Source organism: Mus caroli, unplaced genomic scaffold (assembly GCF_978045245.1).
Source record: "Mus caroli unplaced genomic scaffold, Mus_caroli_1 scaffold_11, whole genome shotgun sequence".
NCBI classification, from domain to species: domain Eukaryota; kingdom Metazoa; phylum Chordata; class Mammalia; order Rodentia; family Muridae; genus Mus; species Mus caroli.
This window is the reverse complement of record NW_028227266.1, coordinates 107,475,510-107,488,257: the sequence shown is the minus strand read 5'-3', so window position 1 is coordinate 107,488,257 and position 12,748 is coordinate 107,475,510. Positions and strand designations below refer to the sequence as shown.

Here is a 12,748-nt window from a genome sequence, read left to right as displayed (position 1 = left end):
TCATGCGTAGAAATGTTGGCTTGGACCAGCACATAGCAGAGTTGTAAATGAGGAGCGATCCAATGGTGAATATTTTCTAAAGGAAAACCCAAAGGACCTGTTAGTGAACAGAAATTCATTCTGCTCACTACTCGTGCAGAAGCTGGAGAGATGGCTCAGCAGTTCAGAGAACTGGCTGCTCTTACAGAGTACCTGGGTTCTGTTCCCTGCACCCTCGTAGCAGCCCAGAGCTGTCTGAAACTACAGTTCCATGAGATCTAATGCCCTCTTTGGGCCTCTTTGGGCACCAAGCACATATACATTCATGGAGGCAAAGACTCAACACACACACACAAAATATATATATATATATATATACATATATATATATATATATTTAGAAAAAGTTTTGTGAGAGAGGCTTACGGGACAATGCTAATGTTTTTGGCCTTAACAACTAGAAAGAAGATATCATCTTTAACTGAGATTGGGGAAGAGACAGGGGTCAAGCAGATTAGAGGATGGTAAAGGACATTTTAAACAAAATTAGTTTGATATTTCTATTAATAGATCTATCTCCTGATCCAGGATTCTGAAAAGAGGCTCGGGCTAGTGGTTAAATTCAGTATTAACCAGGAAAATTAGATCACCAAGGGAGTGGGAACCCTCACAACCCCTGAAACCCTTCCCCTTACAGTGTTTAGAGATCAAATAGATGAGGAAGGGCCTGAAAAATAAGCAAAGAAGTAACCAAGAAGTAGGAGACCAAAGAATCTGCAATCACTATGAGCAGGGGCTTCAAAGGGGATGGGAGAGTCAGGAACACTAGAACCAGGAAGTGATGGCGGTTGATTGGTATCAAAGACCTATGGGAGAATGGAGGACAAGGAAGTTGGAACGATACACACAAAAAAAAACTGTCATATATATATATATATATATATATATATATACATATATATATATATATATATATATATATATAATTTCATTTTATGTTTTATGTGCATTGCTGAGAGGGTTTCAGATGCCCTGGAACTACAGACAGTTGAAGTGTCCTTAACCATGAGCCACCTCTCCAGTCCACCTGTCTCTTTTCTTAGGAGGTAATGAGGCCCGTGGAAGAATTTCAGACCCAACAGCAACACAATCGAAAGTCTGTCTTCACTGAATCAGTTTATGTCGGGAGAGACTAGGGCAGCAAAGCCAGCTGAGATAATGATAGCAGCCCAGGTTAGAGAGTGTGAAGGCAAGGGGTGAGCATGGCAGAAGAAGAATTAGGAAGCGGAGGCACCAGGGGAAAATGGGCAGCAGCTATTGGTCTCCTTGCACCTTGGTGCTTGGAGAATGAGAACATGGCTGGTTAGCAACTGGTAAGAGAGACGCAGGAAAAGAGCAATCCCCACACATTTGAAAATGCTGAAGGATGGGTTCTTTTTTTTTTTTTTTTTTTGACTTTTCAAGACAGGGTTTCTCTGTGTAGCCCTGGCTGTCCTGGAGCTCACTTTGTAGACCAGGCTGGCCTCGAACTCTGAAATCTGCCTGCCTCTGCCTCCCAAGTGCTGGGATTAAAGGCATGCGCCACCACGCCCGGCATGAAGGATGGGTTCTTAAAGGCCTGAGTGGGCAGCATTGTGAGCCCCTATAGAATGGAAGGTGGAGGAGGGAGGCTGGCGATTTGGCCCCATGGTTAAGAGAACTTGTTGCACAACCTTCAGGACCTGATTGCCGCACAGATAGAACAAGCTGAGCAAGGTGTGTGATTGCCTTGTAACCCCAGCATTAGGTGGGTGGGTGGGAGGGAGGCAGCAGGAACAGAGATCACTGGGAGTTGATGGCTGCCTGCTCAGCACAAAAACTCATGTTCCAATTCAGGAAGAGACTCTGTTTCAAAGGAATGAGGCAGAGAGTAATAAGGGACTCTGATGGCACCTTTGAAGTCCATGCCTATACACAGGCTCTGCAGCCCTACCCTACCTCTGCCACCCCCCTCAACACACACACACACACACACACACACACACACACACACCACATTAGGCATAGTAGAACATGTCTGTCTGCAATAGGACATAGAGGAAAAGGACAAGGCCAGCTCTGGCTACATAGATATTTTTGTTTTCGAGACAGGTCCTTTGGCATATAGCCCTGGCTGACTAAGAACATGTTTATATATATTTAAAGCATGTCAGACTTAAGCTTCTGCTGATCCTTCTGACTCTGCCTCCCAAGTGCTGGGACTGCAGGCGTGTGGTGGTTTGAATATGCTTGGCCCATGGGAAGTGCCACTCCTAGGAGGTGTGGGCTTATTGGAGGCAGGCTTAGAGATCTCCATCCTGTCAGTGTAAGCCAGTCTCCTTTGGATCAAGAGGTGGAACTTTTGGCTCCTCTAGCTACGCTTCTACCTGCACACTGCCATGCTGCTGCCATGATGATAATGGACTAAACCTCTGAACCTGTAAGTCAGTTCCAATCAAATGTTTTCCTTCATAAGAGTTGCCTTGGTCATGCTGTCTCTCACAGCAGTAAAACTCTAAGGTATGTGCCACAATTCTCATCAATGTATCAAATTTTTGGACACGAGTCCAAGTTACAGGAGAGCCTATCTAAAGTAATAAGCAAATGAATAATAAAGCAAAAAAAAAGGGGGGGGGGAGAAGAAAAAGGAGGATGTGCTGGCTAGACTTGTCAACTTGACACAAAATATAGTCATCTGAGAGGAGAGAGTGTCTGTTAAGAAAAGACCTCCGTTAGATCGGGAATTTTCTTAAATTAGTCATTGATGGGGGAGGGCCCAGCCCAGTGTGAGTGGTGCCATCCCTAGGCTGGTGGTCATGGGTTCTATAAAAGAGCAGACTGAGCAAGCCATGGGGAAGGAAGCAAGGAGCCTACTCAGGGCCTCTCCATTAATTCCTGCCTCCAGGTTTCTGACCTGCTGGGGCAGGGTATTGGTGGAGTCACAGAGTAGGACTCCGGTGATGGCTTTAAAGTCTGAGGGTCTTGGACCTTTCTAGCTCTCTAGTTGTACTGAAATGCTGATGGTAACTTCTAAAGAGTCCTCTTAACACCTGTAGCCTAACAGTGGAGGTTTAAGCAATGCAGCCTTTGTTCTATCTCAGCAGGAACTGCTGGGCTCTAACTTTCAGCCTGCTAGTCGGATATTGCAAGAGAAGACACTTAGAGAAGTGATCATAGAATTTACTACTAAGTTGTAAAAAGTTTCCTATGCAGGGTGTGGTGGCGCACGCCTTTAATTCCAGCACTTGGGAGGCAGAGGCTGGTGAATTTCTGAGTTCAAGGCCAGCTTGGTCTACAAAGTGAGTTCCAGGACAGCCAGGACTATACAGAGAAACCCTGCCTCGAAAAAACAAAAAACCAAAAAACCAAAAAAAAAAAAAGTTTCCTATGAAAGCTATCTAAGGGGAAAAGCAGAAAGATCCTGAGCAGGGAAAGGGAAAAGATTTCTACTCTAGTGGGGAAAGGCAAAAAATTCTACTCTCTAGATCCGCTGCTTTCTTAGTCCTCAGTACTTATAGGCCCCTCAGAATACATGATTGCGTTACAAAGTTCATCACAAGTTCACACACAAAAAAAATCAAGTCATAAAATGAAATAGAAGTTTACGACAGTGAATGTTTACATGCATATCCATTAGGAGTAGTTATCTAGCTAAACATCCATCACCTGTCTCAGCTCCACAGGTGCACTGAAGGGTTAAAACCATAACTAGGTTATTAGTGAAGTTTTCTATAGATAAACCCAGTAGATATTTTATCTTCTGTCCTAGCACCGATAATAAACCTCCTGGAATGTGCTCTGCGTAGGAGAAAGTCTGGTTACCATCTAAGAGCAATTAACTGGTGACACTTGGGAGACTGACAGAGTTCTCATTGCAGCTGTGACAATCAGAAAAGGACCTAATAGCAGTCCCATTATAAAAGAGCTTAATAATCACAGATATAATTTTAAGAGTTCTTATAGAATCATCATTAAGATTTAAGTCATCTATGTGTCTATATTGCATCACTACAAGATAGTACATCTTCGTGGATCTGCAGAGATCTGCTCCAAAGGGGTGTGCTACTACTTAGTGATTGTTATATATGCTTAGTAATAACAGGAAAAACATATTAATAGCAGGAATCTTTCCTAAAATGAGTCCCTCACAGCCTTGCTTAATGAGGGCTCCCCTGTCAAGATTATAAAATAATCCAAGGCAGGCCACTTCAGGATGATCACCTGCTAGTTATTAGCTTGTCGAATTATGGCTCCTGACCCTGACCTGTTTGAGTTCCTGGCCTGGCTTCCTTCAATGATAGACTATGGTGTAGTAGTGTAAGCCAAATAAACCCTTTCCTCCCCTGCTTGTTTTTGGTCATGGTGTTTCTTCACAACAACAGAAACCCTAAGACAGAGGATAATTATTATATATTATTACTATTGTTATCATGAAGGAAACAAAGAGAAAAAAAAGGATGGTACTTTGGAATCCAAGGGCCAAATGGTGGGTGAAGGGAAGAGATGTAAAGTCTTGTTAGTTCAAGACTTCAATAACTGTTAGTTATTGGTGATACTTGAAGCTCTCCAGAAGGACAGCCAGTGGCAGATGAAAAACTGAACAGCCAGGCTGGAGAGATGACTCAGCAATTAAAAGAGTACTGGCTGCTCTTCCGGAAGACCTGAGTTTAGTTCCAATTTCCAGCACCCACAAGTCGGCTCACAGCCATCTGTAACTCCAGTTCCAGTGGATCCAAAACCTTCTGGCCTCCCTGGGCACCGGGCACACACTTGGTGCACATAAGTACATGCAGGTAAAATACCCACGTACATGGAGGCTAGGAATCACAGTCAAACACGGGTCCTCTGCACTCCTAATGGAGCCGTTCCAGGCCCATAACAATCAAATGAATCTTAAAAATAACAAGAAAAAAAAAAACTGAATAGGCCAGGTGTGTTAGTGCATGTCTTTAATTCCAGCAATCAGGAGACAGAAAAGACAACTGTGAGTTGAGGCCAGCCAGGATTACAGAGACCTTTTCTCAGACAAACAGAAAAGTGAACAGCCAGCGAGAGACAGTCAGTTGCTGTTTTGTTTGGAAGGAAGGAAGAAACAAAGAGTAAAGTAGGGCTTAATGGTTTAGTTTTTAAGAGGGGAGGGACTTTGTGCATAAAAAGGCCGGTCCACCCTTTCTGTCTGGCCTGATCCTTATGCTGGCATCTTAGATGGAAGCTAAGATGGAGGCTACTCCCACGTTGCTGAATCTCCCTCTGCTGCTCCTAATCCTAGCTAAGCTATGTGCATCAGGAGGCATCAGCTGCTTCTGCAAATGCCCTTTGTCAGGCCTTCCTTTTGTGAGCATCCTTTTGTCAAATCTGCCCCTTCTGGAGTGACCACTTGTCTACTTCAATTATGTTTCTTGTTTTATTGGAGTGGCTTAAACACAGGTGATTCTACTCCAGGTTCAAGAGACTATTAGTCTGAGAGACCAGGAGAGGGCCTTGCTGCTGACTTATAGAAGGAACCATTTCTTGTATCCACAGGTAGAGCTTTTGTTTTGTTTTGTTTTGTTATTTTTGGGACAATGTAGCCCTGATGGCTTGATAATTGCTATGTGTTTTAGGCTGGGTTCAGACTCCGACCTGGTAATCGTTCTCTCTCAGCCTCTGGACTGCTGGGATTAAACAGGTGCCATCTTTGTTTTTGTTTTTGTTTTTTTAAGATTTATTTATTATACATGTAAGTACACTGTAGCTGTCTTCAGACACCCCAGAAGAGGGCATCAGATCTCATTACAGGTGGTTGTGAGCCACCATGTGGTTGCTGGGATTTGAACTCAGGACCTTCAGAAGAGCAGCAGTCAGTGCTCTTGACCGCTGAGCCATCTCTCCAGCCCTTGTTTGGGTTTTGATCAGATCTCACTGTTTTTTGAATTTTTTTTTTTTTTTGATTTTTCGAGACAGGGTTTCTCCGTGTAGCCCTGGCTGTCCTGGAACTCACTTTGTAGACCAGGCTGGCCTGGAACTCAGAAATCCACCAGCCTCTGCCTCCCGAGTGCTGGGATTAAAGGTGTGCACCGCCACGCCCGGCTTGTTTTTTGAATTTTTAACAAGTTTTTTTTGTTGTTGTTGTTGTTGTTGTTGTTTTTGAGACAGGGTTTTGCTGTGTAGCCCTGGCTGTGCTGGAAGTTGCTCTGTAGACCAAGCTGGCCTTGAACTCCTAGAGATCCAATTGCCTCTGCCTTGCCAGTGCTGGGGTTAAAGGGATGTGCCCCGTGCCGCCATCACATTTGGGGGGAGGAGAGATTTAAACCAGTGTTTTTCATTATTTTGCATGCATGCATGTATGCGTGTATGTCCATCACATGCATGCGATGCCGTACAGGTCATTAGAAGGCGTCAGAGTTACAGATAGTCATGTGCTTCTATGTGGGTGCTGGGAACCAAACCGAGGTCTTCTATAAAAGCAGTAAATGCTTTTAAGTGCTGAGCCGTTTCTCCTGCCCAGATCTTCTACCCATTGTACATGAATATGTACATGAATTGAGACAGGGTTTCTCTGTGGAGCCCTGGTTGTGCTGGAAGTTGCTTTATAAACCAGGCTGGCCTTGAACTCATAGAGATACAAATACACACATATACACACACACACACACACACACACACACGTGCACACATACACATGTCAGGGGCCACCATAGGACAAGCTAATAACTAGCAGGTAATCTTTCAGAGATGGTTTCCCTCAGATTAAAATAATCCATGACAGATTTGCTCCTATAGGCAAGGCCCAGGAGAAAATCATTTTTGGAAAGATTACTGCTATTAATATGCTTTTTCTGTTATCACATATATAACAATCACTAGGTAGTAACCCACCATTTTGAGCAGATCTCTGCAGAACAATGAAGATGTGCTTTCTTGTAGTGATGTCTCAGGTGCTCATGGCCCTCATTCAGTTTTTTGGGTACCTTGTCCAGGTTTAAGGTGTAGTACCATGCCACAAAATTGGGGTGCACTTCATGATGTTGGTTCAAACCTTGGTGTTTTGCAAGGACACTGGAAAGCCATATGTACCTATGGTATGGCACATGTAAGCTCAGGAGATTGTAGGTGAGCCATTTTATGTTGCTGTACTGGAGCTTGAGGGTGAATCTAAACTTTTGAAAATATGTGTATGTATGTGAGCCTTTGTGAGTATATGTGTACCACATTTGCACTTGAGCCTGTGGAGGCTAGAAAAAGGCAGTCCTGAACTTACATGTGGGTATTAGGAACTGAACTCAGGTCCTCTCGAAAGAGTGGAAGTGCTCTTAGTCACCATCCAGGGCATGTACGTGGGAGGTACTGGAATCCTGAGGACAACTGTCCCACAGTACCTACAGTGAAACGGGGTTGGAATTGGTCCAAAACCCAAGGTTCCATGAGGTCTCTCATATAAAATGGGACTTGATAAGTGAGCACCCACATTCTGTAGTTTGCAGGTGTAAGACTTCTACAGATGGACTGTTCCTCTCTAGTTCTCACTGCAGTGGGTCTGTTACCAGTAACTCAAAGTGATTGCTGGAAACTAGTTTGCAGGAAATATGTTTTGGATCCTTGAGGCAGAAACCTAAGCAGGGATAGGGAAGAGCATGGCTCACATGGATTGCTTAGCCTGCTCTCTCTCTCTCTCTCTCTCTCTCTCTCTCTCCAGATATAGTCTCTCTGTGTAGCCCTGGCTGTCCTGGAACTTGATTCACAGACCAGGCTGGCCTTGCTGGAATTCAGAGCTCTATCTACCTCCTAAGTGCTAGGATTAAAGGCATGCGCCACCACTGCCTAGCTTTAGCTTCCAATCTTATACTCTACCAGGACCACCCATCCAGGGATGGCACTGTTGATAGTGGGCTGGATCCTCCCACATCAATCATTAATCAAGAAAATGTCTTGGTTACAGGCCAATTTAATGGAGACATTTTATCAATTGAAGTGAATCTTCTCTGTAAAAGCAAGTGGCACAGTTTTTTTGTTTTGTTTTGTTTTTTTTTGTTTTGTTTTGTTTTTTGAGACAGGGTTTCTCTGTGTAGCCCTGGCTGTCCTGGAACTCACTCTGTAGGCCAGGCTGGCCTCAAACTCAGAAATCTGCCTGCCTCTGCCTCCCAAGTGCTGGGATTAAAGGCGTGTGCCACCACTGCCCGGCTACTTTTTGTTGTTGTTGTTGTTGTTAATTAAAGATAATTACTGATCATGTACCTCAGGCTGCCTTGCTGGGCAGCCTGGATTATGTAGACCAGGTTGGCCTGGAACTTTCAATGATTCCCCGAGCCTTTGCCCTCCAAGTGCTATTAATCCTTACTCTAGAGACTTTCAACATTTGATTACCCCTGATTTTGATTTATGACCCAAATTTATATATATATATATATATATATATATATACATATATATACATTAAGTAGATTGTGTGGCTGCACACATATGAGTTTGTAAGTTTTAGGTCTGTATAGAGCTTCAAGTTATCCAGGGATACATAGTGAGACCTTTTCTCAAAAAAAAAAAAATTTTTTTTTTTAATTTTTTGTTTACAAGTATGTGTGTGCCGGAAGAGGTTCGAAGAGGGCTTCGGATCCCCTGGAGCTGGAGTTACAGGACATTATCAATAGTGGGCAAGGACCTCAGGTTTCTGGAGAGAACAGCAAGAGCTCTTAATGGCCCAGCCAACTCCCAAGTCTCCTCAGTTATATTTTTTCCAAGAATTACATAAAAGAGGCTACTATACAGTCTTTTTTTTCTTTCTGCCTCATTTTTCCGGCTGTCTTGAATACCAATACATACACTCCAGAAAAGGTAGAACTAGGTTATCTACAGATTTGCACGAACATTGATTTACCTCACAGCGCCTCTGGCTTCACTCCAGTAATATCATCTCGATGGAGCTGCTATTTGAGTGAGCCTCCTATCAGTCCACAATAAGGCTTGGTGACCAAAACTTGGGTGACTGGAGTCCTAATGCAGTCTATATTGTGGGCAGAGGGTGTGCAGCGAAACACTTACGATGTATGAATCGCTGGGTCTGGTAATCTAGCAAGGCAAACCAACCTTGGCTATATAGTGAGTTGCTTCTAAATATAACCACACCAAACAAAATATATCGGTCGTGAAGGTGAGTGGAAGTCGGAGAAGTGGGTGGCTACGAGGGTAGTGTCATGAGAAACTGAAGTCTGATCGATGCCCATGGGCCAGAACTTCTTCCTAACGTACGTAGAAATTCCAAGTATGGCTCATGTCAAACCATAGTTGCCCGGAAACTATGATCTTTTTACCTACTCCGGTGTTGCCAGAATGTCTTCTCACGCTGTTCGTCAGAGTATAAACGCTGAAGTGGGGAGACGTCTGGTCAGGGGGAAAAAAAAAAAAGCTAAAAATATCTCATCTAAGGGCCTGATGCCTCAGGGGGTAAAAAGCGCTTACTGCCAAGCCTGACAAGTGTTTGATCCTCGAAACCCACATGGGGGAAGGAGAAAAACTGCTCCCGGAAAATTGTCCTCTGACCTCTTCTGCACGCGAGCCGTGCGACACACACAAAATACACGCAAGAAAACCTAAAACTATCTATCGAGTAAAGACGCTGGTAGGCTATAACGCAGGAAACAAATGCCTACATCATTCCTTCAAAAGCGAACGCTCAGTAGTTCCTCTCAGCGGCTCTCGCTAGAGGATGGCGAGGAAGCGATTCCAACCGACTACGCAGTCGTCAGAAGCTTGGGAGCCTCCAGGGCGACCGCAGGCCGACCCCTACCGGAAGTGACGCGCGGCGCAGAACACTTCCGGAGCTGCGGGGGGACGGCTCTGCCGGAGGAAGCTGCGCGGGCCTGAGCCGCGTCCGCCGGCCGCCTCCGCTGCCGCTACGCCTCCGTCAGCCTCGTTTGGTCCGGCTTGACCTGGTCCGGCCGGCCTGGGCTCTGCGGCCGCGAGGTCGCGGCTCCCGGTAAGTGCGCGGCGGGAGTCGAGGCCTTGTTTACTCTTGACTGGCCGCCGGGAAAGGGGGGGGGGATCCCTGCGCGTTTCTCCGGCGCGGTCGGGGCTCCGCCTTCGCCGCCGCCGCCTGCGAGGCCCGGCCGTCCCAGGTCCCGACGTTCCCCGCCGACTGCTAGGCACTCCCGGAGGCGACAGCCCGCGCCGGCGGGTGCCGGGCGTCTCTCCTGGGTTCCTCTTCCTCGTTGGCTCTTTAGCTCCCCGAGAGGTCGGAGGCCAGCGCCTCTGGCCCGCGAGGCTCGGGTGCGCTCGGGCCTGCCCTTCTGGGCGCTCCAGGCGAACGCACCGCCTCGGAGGCTCCCGGTTTCTGTGGTGGTTGGGAGCTTTGGCAGCGCCGGCCGCACTGTTTGTTAACGCCCGTCCTGGGAAAGGGCCTCCCCGCGCGTGGGTTCCGTGTCCGCGCGAAGACCGGGGCGCCTCGCAGAGACGTGCGACCGACCGGTCACGCCCGACGCCACTGGTCTAGCCTCAAGAGAGGCGGTGGTGTTCTCGGACGAGCTCGGCTTAGTTCTTCTGTTTGTTACTCTGTCTCGTAGAACTTTCTGTCGGCGACGAACACGTTCTAGACCTTTGCTGTTCAGTATGGTAGCCATTAAGCCACACACGGCTTTCGTGTTGACGTGTAGTTAGTATATCTGAGAAACTACATTTGACTTTTTAAAGTAAACTAACTTTAAATAACTCCATGTAATCGGTAGCTACGTGCCATTATTAGGACAGATGCGGTGTTGAGTTGGTTGTTTTTAGACAGTGTCTACATAGTCATGGCTGTCAAGGAACTCAGTGTGTAGACTGGGCCGAACTCGAACTCACCTGCTTCTGCCTCTCAAGTGCTGGCATTGAAGGCTTGCACTACCACGCCCGGGACGCTGCTGAGTTTTTAAACAAGTTGCTGATTCATATTTTTCAGCCAAGAAATTTTCTTCGAAATGTAGTTAATAAATGACTACTGAGGGCCAAGTGTTACAACTGGAGTTAAACATCTGTGAGACTAGCCAAATTTTTGTGTTCCTGTCAACTTCAAACTAAAAGGTCTTTATCCTTTTGTATGTGGCCATGTCTTGGAAGCCAGCTCAAAATGAGTGGCAGGTTTTTTTTGAAGATGACTTTTTTTTTTTTTGGTTTTTTTGAGTCAGGGTTTCTCTGTATAGCCCTGGCTGTCCTGGAACTCACTTTGTAGACCAGGCTGGCCTCGAACTCAGAAATCCGCCTGCCTCTGCCTCCCGAGTGCTGGGATTAAAGGTGTACACCACAACTCCCAGCTGAAGATGACTTTTGACTCTTGGAAAAAGTACTAATTTTGTACCATTCCTCTCTGAGATAGTCATATTTAACATCTTGAATACTTTTTGACATTAAGAAAATAACACATTGGCCCTTTGAACAAAGTCAGGATTCAGTTTTCTTGCGTGCTTTATTTTGAGACAGTGTCTCCCACTTTTGATCCTCCTGCTGACACTCCTAAGTTGGGGATCCCAGAATGTGCCACTAAGCTCAGCAAGGCCAGCCTTCCTTCAGGAATCTCTTAACAGAGCCCATGGTGCCACTCACCTTTAGTCTGACCATTTAGGAAGCTGTGATCTGTGAGTTTGAGGACAGACAGCCTGGTCATAGTGAGACCTTGTATCAAAAATATGTGTGTTTATAATTTTTTTTTTTATTTATTTATTTATTTTAAAGATTTATTTATTTATTATATGTAAGTACACTGTAGCTGTCTTCAGACACTCCAGAAGAGGACGTCAGATCTTGTTACAGATGGTTGTGAGCCACCATGTGGTTGCTGGGATTTGAACTCTGGACCTTCGAAAGAGCAGTCGGGTGCTCTTACCCACTGAGCCATCTCACCAGCCCAATTTTTTTATTTTAAAAAAGCTTTATTTAGATCTGAATCTAGAACACCAGGAAGTATATGAAAGAGTCAATTCTTTTAAAGAACCTGGATTCCCATCTACTTGGATATTTGGTTGGTGAAAAAGCTGTGAGCCATGTTCTGGACAGATCCTGAGGAGAAATCAGAATTTGAAAGGGTATGCTCTTCAGTTAGTGAGATTTCTGTAGCTTTAAATCAGGCTTCCTGAGAGTGATGGCTAGAATCTGCATAGAATGGAATTCTGATACTGCCTCTGCTAGTTGACTTTGTATGATCCTAGGCAAGATTATCAATCCCAGCTTCATTTGTAAGCCTCCCAGCACCTCACCATGCAACTCATTGAATTTACCAGTCTTTGGCTTCCCAAATTCTGGAATTAAAGGTGTAGATTTGCACCACCTCACCTGGCCATTGTAAGCCCATTTCACCCCTCTCCCCCTCTCCTTTTTTTTTTCTTTCCCCTCTGTAGCTCTAGCTGTCCTGGAACTAGCTCTGTAAACTCAGACCCACTTGCTTTTGCCTCCCTGGTGCACTACCATGTCTGGCTATTCCATTATTGTGAAATAATTTTCCATGCTATTTGTTCGGACTTTGATTTTTAATTAATTTGTATTTTCCTATCTATAATTGAAGTATTCTTTGGTAGTAGTTATAAGCTCTGGTTGCCCAAGAAATCCTAAAGAAAAGAGCAATAGACATGAAAAAAATTAATATTTTACAAGTCTTGGATAGTAGGATCCATGTGTCTAGAAAAACCAGGTGGCCATTGTAATATGAGGTGACTGGGTATGGTAGCATGTTTACCACTCTAGAGTCAGTGGGACCTGATAAATGAGAGAGACAAAAGTTTCATTAAATAACCAACTTTATTCAGAGCATTTA

At 45.1% G+C, this 12,748-nt stretch overlaps 1 protein-coding gene across 3 annotated transcripts in view; it reads left to right on the top strand.

Moving 5' to 3' along the window:
• Window positions 1-9,552: 9,552 nt before the first annotated feature.
• Window positions 9,553-12,748, top strand: part of Arih2 (ariadne RBR E3 ubiquitin protein ligase 2) — a 51,340-nt gene continuing 48,144 nt past the window's right edge. Inside the window, exon 1 of one of the 3 annotated variants that reach the window (XM_085828033.1) lies at window positions 9,553-9,946. The gene's annotated coding sequence lies outside the window, so the exon portion shown is untranslated. The remainder of the gene's footprint in view (window positions 9,947-12,748) is intronic. The other 2 variants (XM_021171368.3, XM_021171367.3) reach the window with 2 other exon arrangements.